This window comes from Gossypium hirsutum, chromosome D07, assembly GCF_007990345.1.
Source record: "Gossypium hirsutum isolate 1008001.06 chromosome D07, Gossypium_hirsutum_v2.1, whole genome shotgun sequence".
NCBI lineage: Eukaryota > Viridiplantae > Streptophyta > Magnoliopsida > Malvales > Malvaceae > Gossypium > Gossypium hirsutum.
In genome coordinates, this window is record NC_053443.1 from 19103419 (window position 1) to 19118860 (window position 15442).

The 15442-nt window shown below is 35.8% G+C and overlaps 1 long non-coding RNA gene across 1 annotated transcript; it reads right to left on the minus strand.

Annotated features, from left to right (window-relative positions):
* Positions 1 to 11205: 11205 nt before the first annotated feature.
* On the minus strand, positions 11206 to 12057 carry LOC121219459 (uncharacterized). Its single transcript, XR_005916238.1, has 3 exons — positions 11797 to 12057; positions 11536 to 11679; positions 11206 to 11450 (listed from the first exon to the last, which is right to left on the minus strand). It is a non-coding gene; the product is annotated as an uncharacterized lncRNA (long non-coding RNA).
* Between the last annotated feature and the right edge of the window lie 3385 nt (positions 12058 to 15442).

The window sequence follows — 15442 nt, forward strand, 5'->3', positions numbered from 1 at the left end:
TCTTCATGTAAGCATATTCAATTTCCAATTCAACCATTCATATCTAAATAGTTCATTTACCAATTCAAATAGGTTTCATTATGCAAACTAAGAACTAAGCAATTTAAGGAACTACCTAAAGATGAACTAACCAAAGCATTCACTAAGCTATGTATCATGCTTAACATTCAAACTTACCATTTCTAAGCATTCATCAACCTAGCTATTTCAACTAGTTCACTTGCTACCTTTAACATATTAAACTATACAAGACTTATGATCTTCATTCACACAGGCATCAACCTTGACCAAATCATGCAACTATAAGTTAAATACCATGTTAAGCATTCAAATTTAACCATTATCACAGTTACCATACAACAACTAACCCAAAATGGCCATTTACTCAACAAGGTACCCTTGTATACATACCACAATGTCTAAACTCAAAATAGGCACAATTCTACCATCCCGATGATAGTGTGAACTCCGTGTTGATCCAACTTGGTAAGTTCTGCATGGTAACGGTCTACAAGGGAAAAAACTAGAGTAAGCATACAAATGCTTAGTAAGTTCAAATGGAATTATTAGGCTTACATGAATTACTTATAAATGTAACGATTACCAATCATTTTGGCACACAATTTAGTTATGTAACGACCCGATAATCAGGGGTTTCGAAAAGTAAAGCTCGAGACTCCGTTTCTGTAAATTGAACCCGTAAATATTTTTATTAAATATTTACGAAGTTATTTTAGTAGTGAATTAAATTTTGGATAGGTAAATTGCATGAATTAGGAACTATATTGGTATACAGACTAAATCGAATAAGGGCTAAAAGTTGAATTATAGATTAAAATAAATTAAAGGGACTAAAGTAGCAGTTGTACCTTTGTTTCATTTAAAGTGGACGATCATGGGTTAAAATAATTAATGTTATGCTTATTATATGTATAGATATGTATATGTTATAATAATAAATAAAATGAATCTAATGTATATATTATAATATAATAATAATGAATGAAATTAAAACAAAATAAGTAATATAAGAAGAAAGTGGCATGAAAGAGAATGAACATACTCTTTTACATGCAATTTCGAAAACAAAAAGGGAGAAGAATAATCTTGGACGACACATAAGGGTTTTAGGCCTTCAAACTTCAATTGGTTAGTGCAATTTAGTCATTTTTTAATTATAATTTTTACGTTTTTGGAATCTCGGTACCTAGGGCTAGCCGACCCATGTTGCAATTTTTAGTATTGTTTAAGATTTTAGGTGTTACTATTGTTAAATAGTTTAAGTATTAGGGGTTAAATAGATAGATTTTGAAGTTAAAAGTGGAAAATGACTAAATTGTGTAATTAATTGTTGATTCTAAATAGTAGGGACTAAATTGAGAAAAATTAAAAATTAAGGGGTGGAATTGGAAAATAGGGAGATAAATTTAGTTTAGAGTGAAATAGTATAAAATTTGAAGTTACATATGGATATTAAAATTAGTCTCGGTTTAGGGACTTAATTGAGGATTAAGCAAAATATAGTAGAAAAATTAAAATTCTTGTGAATTGAGTGGTATGTTATTAATTTATTTTAATTATTTTATTCCATAGCAAATGTCATTCTGGAATCCTCGAGTAAGAAGGGGAAAACAAGGTCGACGTCGAATAGCTCAGAATATACGGTTTGTGTTTCTATAATCCAAATTAAATAGTAGATTGTTGCATATTTAATTGTTTGCATATGGTAAGCATTTGATGTAAGTACTTTGGTACTTTGGGATTGAATTGAATTCATAGTTGATTTGAAATGAATTGACTTTGTATATTATGAAATATGTTGATTATATGAATATTGAATTGACTATATGTTATACGGTGTATATATGAAATTGAGACATTGGTTGCATTGAAAAGTGAAATGGAACCCTATTAACTATTTCAGGCTGAGTCGAATATAGATGGCATGCCATAGGATAAGAGAGTTCAGGGATTTCTTCAACCTCAAGTTGATGAGGCACTAGGTGTCAATTTGTTTCGGTTTAGCCGATGAGACATTAGGTGTCAATTTATATAGCGCTGGACGTAGTTATTACTTTGGATTTATCCACTGAGGTACTTGGTGTCAAATTGGTGTGTTGGTTAGATTCGTGTGTCCGTCTGAGCCCGAGTCATGTTAATAGGGAAAATTAAATAATAAATTTATGTGTTTGATATTGAAATGACAAAGATGAAAAATGAATATGAGATGGGAAATGAAATATGAATTGATGAAATGAGATGTGAACATTGAAATGAATTCAAGTATGGATCAAAGAGATAAATCATGCCTTTGCATGAGTTGAAATATTCAAATGCCATTTTCATGTACTAAACATGTGGAATCTAGTAGATGTGAATAAGGAATGAGCAAAATTATATTATTGATTTGAAACACATTTACATATCATTACTTGTTGCATTCTTACATTTTAATTACTTATATCAAGTTTATATTGTTCAAATTATAGAAATACCATTGAGTTTTGCTTAGCGTGCGGTTTTGGCTTCTGTGCGCAGGATATGTACTTTTCAAATTATTGCTAACTCAGCATCCAACCTTAATCCCGAGCTCAAGTGTGGTGATATTTCATTTTGTAATGGCATGTACCTAAGAAGTCATTGTTTGGTTTTCTAGTGAAATAATGATTATACGTAAATATGGTAGTGATTGAGACTATGTTGGTATAATAGCTTAGCTTAATATTATGGTATGTGTTAGTTCAAAGTTTAGTAGCTTAAGTAGCTAAGTGTTAGTCCAATTATGGTAAAATTTGGCATGAAGGAAAGCTTTGAATGGTTGATTGCTTTGATACTGTGTTTGATGATATAAAATGTGGTACCAATAAGAGTACATTGGTTAGGCACTTAAGATGGTTGTTTTGGCATATTTTGAGTATCTTTAATTGTGTTTTGAATAGGTTAAATGGCTGGTAATTAAGTTGCTTAGTGCCCAAGTAAGTAGGAAACACACACAAGTGTGTGCCCAATTAAGGTACATTTAGGTCCACACAGCTTGAGTCACGGTCTGTCACACAGCCATGTGTCACATACAGGAAACACGCACAGGCGTGTGCCCTAAACATGTAGAATAACATTATAAGTGTAGTTTCCACACGAGCTGACACACGACCTGCGACATAGCTGTGTGACCCAAGTCAATGAGTTACACGGGCAGATACACGGGCTGCGTGTAACACCCATAACCTATATCCGTCACCAGAACAGGGTTACGGAGCATTACCGAGGTTTACAAATTTAAAAATAGTTTACACATATCATTTACTATTCATAACCGAAATAAAACATATTAAATCACAATGTCCCTTGAATGGGCCATCGAGACCCAATTTATGCTTTAGAAACAAGTCGGGACTAAATCGGGAACTCCAAGAATTTTTCGCAAAATCTCAAAATTTTTCTTAAGTGCAAGGGACATACGCCCGTGTGGCTAAGCCATGTGGCTCACACGGCCAAGTGACACACCCGTGTCCTAGGCTGTGTGGGCATTCCATGTGAGGCACACAGTCGTCTCCCAGCCCGTGTCAAAACCCGTGTAACTCTCTGACTTGGGTCACACGGCCAGCAACACGCCCGTGTGCCAGGCCGTATGGACAATTTGATTTTCAAAAATTAGGTGTAAGGGTCACATGGCCAAGTCACACGCCCATGTGCTAGGCCATGTGACACACACGGTCGTGTCTCTGCCCATGTGAGCAATTTGAAACATTCTGATTCTGAAATTTTAAGACGCAGGGGACACACGGCAAAACCACACGCCTGTGTGCATGGCCGTGTGTCATACACGGCTGAGACATACGCCCATGTCTTTACCCGTGTGGACAAAATAAAGCCAAATCTAAGCCTTATATCTCACCCAAATTTTCCTTGCATCTACATTAACATTTTAACACATTTCCAAACCAATTCAAAACATTTAAATCAAGCCAAAACCAATTCTTATGCATGACATATCATCACATATTTTCAAGTGACCAACTAACAAATTGGTCAAATATTCATTTAAGCATATTTATACCTAATATGTATATCAATTCAAGCACACAACACATATCAACATAATATAGTCTCATACACATATACATCAAAACATACTATCACTAGCCATTCTAATGGCTAATTATAACCAAATATTAATATGCCATCATTTGGTCAATTTAATCTATACATGCCATTATACCAAAGGAAATTTACCAATTATACCAAAATGAGCTAAATGATTGTGTGATCTTGCTCCGACCTGCTTCCAACCTTTACGAGCTTTCGAGTACTATAAAACAGAGGAAGTAAAACAGAGTAAGCCTATTATTCTTAGTAAGTTCGTATAACAGAAAATTAACTTACCACTAATTTACATTTAAGATAAGCACACAAAATTCATCTAAAGAAATTTGGCAATTTGTCTAAACACATATAATCTCAAGAAACTTGTTAGTCATGTATTACATGTAAACACCAATAATCAAATATAAGCTCATCATGTAATAACTTTCATGTACATATGCTTTTCATATCATATTTCCATTTAACATGTGCATTTCCATGACAAATTATCTTAAGCTCAGTTTAACCATGTCAGCACTTTGCCCGTTTAATTTATTTGAAATATCGATCGATACATATGCAGTACACTCGAAGTGTACAAAACTATAATCCGTCAACTCATATTCAGGGGTACCCATTAGGGCATATAATCAGGAAGCACTCTCTCGAGCCATATAACAAAATGCTCATGTGAGCCATGTAATAGGAAGCTTATCCGGGCTATAACAAGAAACTCATAAGAATTTAAAAGAGGAAGCTCATTGAGCTTAACAGGTAACTCTGAAGATTTATTATCAGGGAGCTCTGGATAGCCATATAACAGGAAGTTCAAGCAAGCCATATCAGGAAGCTCACAAAGAGTCTATATCAAGACGTTCATAAAGAGCTGCGGTATGTTCGTATTATATGCAGGATCCATACCGATCATATATCAGGACGCTTACAAAGAGTTGTGGTATGACCGCAACACATGCAGGGTCAATACCAGTCGGGATGCTCGCAGGAACCACGTAACGGGAAGCTCGAGAGGGCTTATAACAGGATGCTCGTAAGAGCTTTGGTGTGTCTACAATATATGCATGACCAAAACCCATACGGGAAATCATGTATGCTTCGAATTTCATTTATTCAAATGAGACTTAACGTTTACCAGGTATTATCGGATATGTGACTAATTTTCATACATCAGACATTTATATTATTCACACATATACAACATTCAATTTAAACATATTAATATACATAACTTAGTTACACGAACTTACCTCGATAATTGTTTGTGTTCGTAGGCTATTAATTCGATACTTTTTATTTTCCTCGATCTAACTCTTTATTTGATCTTTCCAGATCTATATAAATGAGTTTAACATCAATTTAACACATTTCATATTCAATTCAATTCAATTCAACTTACATAATAGGCAAAAGTGTCATTTTACCTCTATACTTTTAATTAATTCTAATTTTGTCCCTAGGCTCGAAAAATGAAATTCATGCAATTTAATCCGTATTCCAATTCTAGCCAAATTTTTCATATAACATTTACAGCTCATGTAATTCATGAACTTTTACAATGTAGTCCCTAAATTATAATTTCATAATTTTATGAAAATTTCCTTTATAAAAGTTGTTTATCTATCAACAACCTTTCATTTTCTACCATAAACTTCAAAATTTCAGCATACTTATCCATGACAAACTTTTAATACTTTGATAACTTTACAAATTAATCCCCAAAATTGGTAGATTAGGTTTCTACAATCTCGGAAATATAAAAATTACTAAAAACGGGACAAGAATGCTTACCCAATTAAGCCTATTTAGCTTGCTTGAACTCTTTTCTCTTAGCTAGGGTTTCCATGAAAATAATTTGGGGAAAGATGATGAAAAAGATGATATTTTTTTATTTATTTTTATTATCATCTTTTATTTTTCCACTTTCAAATTTAGTCATTTTCTTTTCTTAAATGTCCATGGATGAATCATCATAAATATCTACTAACTTCTATTATTGGTCTATTTGCCTTATAAGGACCTCAAATTTTGAATTCCATAGCTATTTAATCCTTCTAGCTATTAGAATTCAACTTTTGCATTTTATACAATTTGGTTATTTCTATAATTAAACATGAAATCGATAAAATTTTCTTATCGAAATTTTTATACGTCTTTCCTATCATTATGCAGACCATGCAATGTTATTAAAATAAATTTTCTTTCTGACTCAGATTTGTGGTCACGAAACCACTGTTCTAATTTCACTGAAATCGGGCTGCTACAGTGGGACACGGTCGTGTGTCTCAAGTCAGTAAGGTACATGGGCAGAGACACAGTCTGGGACACGGTCGTGTGTCTCAACTTCAAAAATCACATGGTCTGGGGCATTCCACACGGCCGTGTGTGCCCTTTTTCTAGGCATTTTAATATTTCACCCTAAACTTCTAGAATTGTTTCAAATTAAACTATTTTTAAACTATTTTTAGGGTTCTATAAACTCGTATTAAGGACTGTAAGAGTAACTTTTACTCTGAATTGGTATGATATATCATGATTCATTATTAAATTGTATAAGACACGATTATAAAAATATCAAATTAGCATACATTGCTCATGTATCATGTGATGTTAATATTGAGCTTGCACTATTACTTGCGATGAAATTAAATGTTCTGATTCGTTAGTAATGCCCGTGACTCTACTCTGTCAACGAAGAGGGGTTAGGGGTGTTACATTTAATGGTACCAGATTTATAGGTTTAGCCGATTCTCAAGCTAAATCAAGCTTAGAATCGAGTGTAAAGGTACATGCCAAAGTTGAGTCGAGTTGAGTTGGGAATCGAATAGTTATCGGCTTCAGTCGCACGCAATCGGTAGTCATCAGCTTATGTCACACGTAATCTGTAGTCATCGGTAGTTATCGATTTCTGTCACACGTAATCGACATTCATCGAATTTTGTCGCACCTTATGCACCACCAACCGATCGCAATAGCCCTTCGTAGTAGCCTTTGGCGACCCGCATCTGATTCTCTCAACGTTTGGCAACCCTTTTTTACCACCCCTAGCCATCCTTTACATAGATCAAGTGTAGGTCCTAACCTTTTTGTAATCCATTTGTGTGTTTTATTCAAAAATAAATCATGTGACTTGGTGATAATCGAATGCATGTGTGAATAAATCGTGTTGAGTCTTTTATGTGTGAATCCTAACCCTATGTAATTTGTGAGTGTATGATAACAAGAAAATGATGTTGTGTTTTAATTGATATCGTTCGGAGGCTGAATGTAAGTATTTTCCCTGACTGTAAAATTTGGTGTAAGCCGATTGATTGTGGGTGTGTTTCAGTAATGGCTGAATATGGGTAAATAAGTTAGGCGACATGATCGAAGGTAAGTATGCCCTAATTTGAGTTAGCTAAATGCGTATTGTCTCCACTGTGTTGCTGAATACGATACGTGTCTATTTTTGTGATGGTCGAATATACCAATAGCATGTTTTGATCTGTTAACTATATGTACAATTAGTATGTTCTAATATGTTTTATCTACATATGGGGAATATGCCAATAGCATGTTTTGATTTGTTAATTATGTGTGCAACTAGTATGTTCTGATATGTTTTATCTGTATATAAGCATGCTTGATTCGAGTAAGCTTATTTATGTTATACCATTTGCATGTGTATTGGGGTTGGGTTGTGTATGATTTGGAGGAAGTTTTGGCATATTACGATCTGCGATTCTAGCAGTTTACTTGTAAATTTTGATTTGGTAGTTAAACTGCGTTATCTATTTCTAGCGATATTGCCGCAATAAATCTGGCAGCTTGTTTGCATAATTTCTGGTGGCTAAAGACCACAAATTGGTGTGATGGATGAGTGAGTTCTAGTAGACCTATTTGGTGTGATTGGATGGTTGGAGTTGGTGTGTTGCGAATGGAGGTGGGATCTATTTTGTTGATACTTTGCATTACATCATTTAATCATACCCATGCTCATGCACTGATTGATGATTTGTTATGTACCGTCGTTGGCTTTGTATGGATGGCTTATAATTTTTTTAAGAATGTCTTTATGTCTAAATTGTTACTCTTAGACTCACATTGAGTTTCTTAAAGCTCACCCTCTAAATTCTTCTTCTTTTAGTTAATCCTCAAAGTTAGGATTGGATGCCACATTTGGAGGGCTCGTCTCAAACTTTTATAAATAAATTATTTCTTTAAAAATATTATTATCATATTATTTTTTGGACTGTAATGGTTTTTTTGAACTATGGCATAAGATTGGTTTTGGATTTTGGGTTGCGTTATTTGGGATTTTATTTGCATGCATGGTATTTATATTAAAAATCGATCAAACATATAAAGTGATTTTAATTCATAAGAAATATGGATTTGAAATATAAATTACAGATGTCATGATTATTTTTGATATGTAATAAAGAAAGACTTTTTGAAAAAACAAATCAACAAAATAGAAAAAAAATCAATTGAGTTTACAAAAATATCACGTTGTGTAATAATTCTTGGTCGACTTGATAATCTGATGTTTATTTAAACTAAGGAAAATGTATACGTTTTTCTAAAATTTGTTAGAATAGGAGTTTTAAAAGAATCTGAATATTTCACTTTGCCATGTTGGTGGTCAATGTAACCTTTAGAATGTGGCTATAACGTTTAGGCCAAGTTTGGGGTGTTACACTCAACCTTATTCACGCTTATTGTAACCTTACTTTCATGCAATTATAATGAAAGAACTCTCCCACTAATTCTTTAGCTATAGAAAGCTTAATTCAAACTATTACAACAATTTTCTTTTAGTAAATAAAGGGGATATGTTCAAAGGAATGTGTTACAGTGGGCCTATTAAAGGCCTATACACTACACCAAAACAGGCTTTTAGCGGCGCTTTTTTAGGCCTTTAGCGGCGCTTTTTAGCGCCGTAGATACTTTTAGCGGCGCTTTGAAAAGCGCCGCAACAGACGCCGCTAATGAAGGCGCCGCTAACTTTAGCGGCGTTTTTAAAAAAATCGCCGCTAAAGACCCTGATCTTTAGCGGCGCTTCTAGCACAAACGCCGCTGAAGAGTAAGACCTTTAGCGGTGCTTTAGTGGAAGCGCCGCTAAAGACCCTGATCTTTAGCGGCGTTTTTGGGACAAGCGCCGCTAACGCTAAAGATCAGGGTCTTTAGCGGCGTTTTTTTCTCAAACGCCGCTAATAGACCCTGATCTATAGCGGCACTTTGACCAAAAACGCCACGAAAGAACCTAATCTTTAGCGGCGCTTTCCCCTCAAACGCCGCAATAGACCCTGATCTATAGCGGCGCTTCGACAACAAAACGCCACTAAAGAACCTAATCTTTAGCGGCGCTTTCCCCACAAACGCCGCTAAAGACCATGATCTTTAGTGGCGCTTTTTCCACAAACGCCGCTAAAGACCCTTATCTTTAGCGGCACTTTGACCAAAAATGCCACTAAAGGCCAACACCTTTAGTGGCGTTTTTTTAAAAACGCCACAAAATTTGACAGATTTGTAAAATAAAATTTTTTTTATATTTTCAGCCCTCCTGTAAAAACAAATCAGAAGAAATCATATCTAAACCAGCCAAAAGTAATAAATCTATATAGTAAACAAATAAAATAATAAATATCAATAAATAAAATAAAATTCGTATTATTCTTACAAAAATGTTAAAAGTTAAAATGATAATTAAAAGTCAAAATCGAAGTATATTTACACGATAGTTTAAGACGGCGGCTGTTGCGACTGCTGAAACATCTTCATCATACTCTGAAGCTGCTGCTGGAGTTCATCGAACTTTTGACGCTGCTCGGCTTCCCTCGCTGTAGCCTCTGCTTCCCTCGCTGTAGCCTGTACTTCTCTCGCTGCCGTCTCTGCTTCTCTTGTTGCCGCATCTGCTTTAAGCTGCTGCTGGAGTTCTTCATACTTTCGTTGAACCTCAGCTTCTCTCGCTGCTACATCTGCTTTCAGTTGTAGCTGGAGTTCTTCATATCTTTTTTGAACCTCAACTTCTCTCGATGTTGCCTCCGCTTTAAGTTGTGTAATTTGCTCAATTGTTGTCGCTTGCATCTGAGCCATCTGGTCTCTTAACCTCTGAACTTCAGCTTCGGCTCGACTCCTCGAAGGCATATATTGTTGCGAGCTAGATCCAAAATATTGGGATGGGTTAACAAAAGATCCTTGAAATCGAACCCGACCATACCTTTCATGACCCAAAACTTCAGTGATAATCCGGTTATCAATGTCGTCAATATGAACAGAACTATCACTGGAAGCAATCGCTTCGTACTCCGCCTTTTTATCCTTTAATTTTTCCTAAAAAATAAATCAAATAGTTAGGAACGCAATATATATTAAAAAACCCAATGCAACATAACTTAACAATATTTGCATTACAATAGATGAAATAAATCATTAGAAAATAAACACTATAAATTATTAAAACAAGTGAAATTGTATTAATTAAGCAAACGTACCATAATTTCTGCAGCTTCAGGAGTCATAGGGTTTCCATCTTTCTTCCTATGTGTAATGTCAAAATGTTGAAGGCGTCTAACTTTTTGACCGGACGACAGTTCCTACAATACAATAGTAAAAATATTAATGTAAGTAAGTAATAAATATCTGCCAATATTAAAAAATTGAAAATACCTCTACATGAGCTACACACGCAAAACTTTTCGACCCAGCTGTGTGAGTGAATTTTTGTTGCTGCCTACTTTTTTTTCCAACTTCTTCACGATCCTACATTATGAAATTATTAGTACGTTAATTAGGAAATACTATACACCAAAATAATTACAAAATTTTATAAGTTACACATACCTCTCCTTTCTTCGAAGTCCAAAATCTAACGACCTCTTCCCATTGGTACCTCAGCATTCCCGGCGGGACATTTTGTAATCTCTCGTTGAGTGTTGTTTTTGTCTTAAAATAGTCTTTCTTTAAAGTGCTCTTATGGTCTCTCCATCTTTTTCCCAATGCCTTCTTTACATAAGCATCGGAGACCTCTAGAGCAAATCTCGCCTACAAAAAACACAACTTAAGAAAGTAAATGTAAACGAAACTTAAACCCAAGTATTATAAATGACATACACATTTTGTTACCTTAATGTTATCGAGAGCTTGGTTCTTGTTACTCTCGGGCACTTTATGCCATGACTCGAAGTTAATTGGCAACATATTTGCATTCCGTGCTAGAATGCCCATGTATCCTGCTAAAAGGCGAGCTTCTGATCCAACAGGCTGACCAAAGCTATTACTGGATACTTGGACACGCTCGACTGGATCTAGGTCGTATAAATCGCTCAGTACCGTACGTCCGCGACCTCTCCGCGTCCCACCAGTTTCATCTGAAAAATAAAAGTATTGTAATATTTAACTAATTTAAAAAAAAAACAAGAAGTCAACACACATGTAAATTAAATGTTAAATTACTTTGAACTTCTATAGGTTCCTCAGGTGTAATCGGAACATTCGAAGATCCAATAGCAGTCTGTTGTTCAGTGCTGTTTGTTTCCGCCGAGTTTGGAGTACCTTGAACAATGCGGTGCGATCACACTTTTCTTCTAGGCATTTTATCTGCAATACAAATAAATCAGTTGAAAACTTAGTATAAAATTACAACAATAATATCACATATAAAATAGTTGAAATATCATCATTCGTAGATGTAATTAGATAATCGTAAAAGCTTACTACATTATAATTCGTAAATCTCTTCATCCGTATCCTGACGGACCCATTGAAATTGTGTACTAGTACTAGGGATGTTTTCGTTTAAGTTCTGTTCTGGAAATGGCAAAGTTTGTGTTCTGTCGTCAATGTCATCTTTACTTCCACTGCCCATGTCAAAAAAGTCTCTAGGGATGTTACGGAGTACAACGTACCAACCCTCATCAGTTGGGTCTTTTGAGTAAAAAACTTGTTTGACTTGAGAAGAAAATACATACGGCTCATCAATCAATTGTTGTCCTGTGTGAATCAATCGAGCGAAGTTTACCATTGTGAAACCAAATTGATCTTGCTTGATTCCACGTGCAGTATTAACATCGGCCCAATCACCTTGAAATAAGACAACTTTCCATTTGCCGTAGTAATCCAACTCAATTATGTCAGTAAGAAGTCCAAAATATTCCATATTTCCCTCCACAGGATTATTGTCCCTAGCACTAGCATAACTTGTAATTGAGGAATTAACCACTATTCCACAATTTTGCGTTCTCCTCAATCTCTCGCGATATTTTGTATGAAATCTGAATCCGTTTATGAGGAATGCACTATATCTTTTAACCACCCGATTTGAACCTTGGGAAAGCCATTTAACTTCGTCGGTGACGTTCTTCCCACTCCAAACCTATTGAATGGAAAGTAAACTGAGTAATTAAAAATGTTTTGAGTAAATATTATTATTTTTAGAACTTAAAGCTCTAATTACATACCGTTTGGCTGGCTTAACCATTCATGAAAAGATTCTGTAAACAACTTATTGATATCTCGATGTTGTGTTCTTCGAGAGCGCGAACGAGATCTCAATATTTGTTTGTACTCACTATGTTAAAAATATGTTCAGTTTGTTAGACTATAAACAATTTCTAGAAGTTACTTGCGTAAAGGTTCCATTGATTCGTGGTGAAACAGAACATATCGATGTGCTTGAACCCACGATAAATCATCTAATTCTGCAATTTCAACTTTACCGATTGGTTCTCCAAAACTTTTGAACAAATAAGTCTCGGAAAAGTTATGATCCGTGAGTCCAACATTTCTATTTGGTCTGTTCAACCTTGTTTCAACATCTTCTAAATATCTTGAACAGAAGGTCATACATTCCTCTTCCAAGTAGCCTTCAGCAATCGATCCTTCTGGATAACGCTTGTTGCGGTAATAAGACTTTAATTTGGATAGGAACCTAAACACGGTATACAACATTATCAAAAGTTGTAACTAAAGGCATATAGGTGAATGAAGGAAAATTTTAAAAATTGAAATTAACACCTTTCTATGGGATACATCCATCGATAGAAAACGGGTCCGCCAAGAATTTATTCATGCGGGAGATGGATTATCAAGTGAACCATAATAGTGAAGAAGGAAGGTAGGAAGATTTTCTCCATGTTGCATAAAGTTAAAGCGGCTCGATCCTGTACCTTCTGAAGTTCTTGAACATCCAAAACTTTTCCACAAATGGCTTTCATAATGTTGGATAGTTCAATGATACAAGACGTCACCTTCTTGGACATACAACATCGTAGAGCAACTGGCATTAAATCTTGCATCAAGATGTGATAGTCATGTGATTTTAGCGAATATAATCTTCGATCTTTAACACTAACACATCGAGATATATTTGACGCATACGCATCCGGAACCTTTATATCCTTCAACACCATGCAAAACAGTTCTTTCTCCGTCTTTGACATTGAGAAAATTGAAGGCGGCAACCGATATTTCCCATTCGGAAGTGGATTAGGATGAAGATCAGGCCGAATTCCCATTTGGACTAAATCAAGTCGACTCTGAAGATTGTCTTTTGATTTTCCGTCGACGTTCAAAATTGTACCGACAATGTTCTCGCAAACATTTTTCTCAATGTGCATAAAATCAAGATTGTGTCATAAAAGGTGATGCTCCCAATAAGGCAACTCAAAAAAAATACTTCTTTTTTTCCACAAGTCCGCCTCATTAGGATCGTCCTCTTCGTCAGAGCTTTCATCGGCTTCATCATTTGATCTTCTGTTTCTCTGCGTGTTTGGCGGTTGGTTCATCTTCCCATAAATGAAATTCATATCTTCCAACATGAATAAGATTTCAGAGCCACTGGTCTGGGAAGGAGCTTTTCTGAACTCTTCAGTGCCGTCAAATACAGAACTCTGAAATCTAAATCTATGATTTTCCGGCAACCACCGACGATGCCCCATGTAAGAGAACTTCTTCCCATTATACAACCATTGGGAGCATGTTTGTGCAGCACAACAAGGACACGCATAATGACCCTTAGTACTCCAACCGGATAAATTGGCATAAGCGGGAAAGTCATTAATGGTCCACATCAAAGCTGCACATAAATTAAAGTTCTCCTTTCTCAGCACATCGTATGTCTCGACACCAGCCCATAATTGTTTTAACTCTTCAATAAGTGGCTGTAAATAAATGTCGATATCATTCCCGGGCCCTTTCTCTCCAGGGATAATCATAGATAAGATAAGGGAAGATTGCTTCATGCAAATCCACGGAGGCAGATTGTAAGGAACAAGAACTACTGGCCAAGTACTGTAGGCAGTGCTCATGATCTTGAAAGGATTAAATCCATCAGATGCTAGCCCAAGCCTCACACTCCTAGGATCGCTTGCAAAGATTGGAAATTTATTGTCAAATGCTTTCCAAGCTAAAGAATCTGCCGGATGCCTTAGTAATCCATCATCGGTTCGTCCATCATGGTGCCATGTCATTGACTCCGCTGTCTTCGACGACATGAAAAGCCTTTGAAGCCTTGGTATCAACGGAAAATACCGCAAAATCTTAACTGGCTTCTTCCTCGAATGTGCATCATTTTCACCGTTGTTCCCATCTTCTGTGTTTCTATTTATCCAACGGGATTGGCCGCATACATGACAGCACTGTTGGTTTTTCCGATCGCCCCAATACAACATGCAGTCATTTGGGCAACTATGGATTTTGTTGTACCCAAGGCCTAAATCTTTTATCATTTTCTTCATGTCTTTGCATGACTGAGGGATTTTTGCAAACGGAAACATTTCTCTCAAAAACTTTAGTAGCATTGTCAACGAGTTTCCGGTCCACCCTCCCAAACATTTTAACTGAAAAAGACGAACACAGAATGCCATTTTTGAAAATTTTGATCCCTCATACAGTTCTTCGTTCATGTCATTAAGTAGAGCGTAGAACTTCGCCGCTTCTCCATTTGGCTCTTCATGAGGTACACAACTTCTCGGTTCGGTAAAAGCAGTTCCACCGACGTTACAATCATCATATGCCATAAAATTCCCTGGGAACGATTGCACACCATGATTGTGCATATTAAATTCATCCCGCAACATACCTTCCATGTCATCTCCTCTATCAGACTGATGGTAAGCAGTCCCAGGATAAGATACATCCATCGTTGAAGAGGAAGTACTTCTAGGGCATTCTCCATGAAAAAGCCATTGCTTATAACCCTTAACAAACCCATCAACAATTAGATGCTCGTATACAACCTCACGATAATGCCATTTTATGTTGACACACTTCTTACACGGGCAAAGAATCATGTTCTCTTGGCTTGCATATTGAAACGCAATATTTAGAAAACTCTGCACCCCATTTCGATAACCGTCGCTTA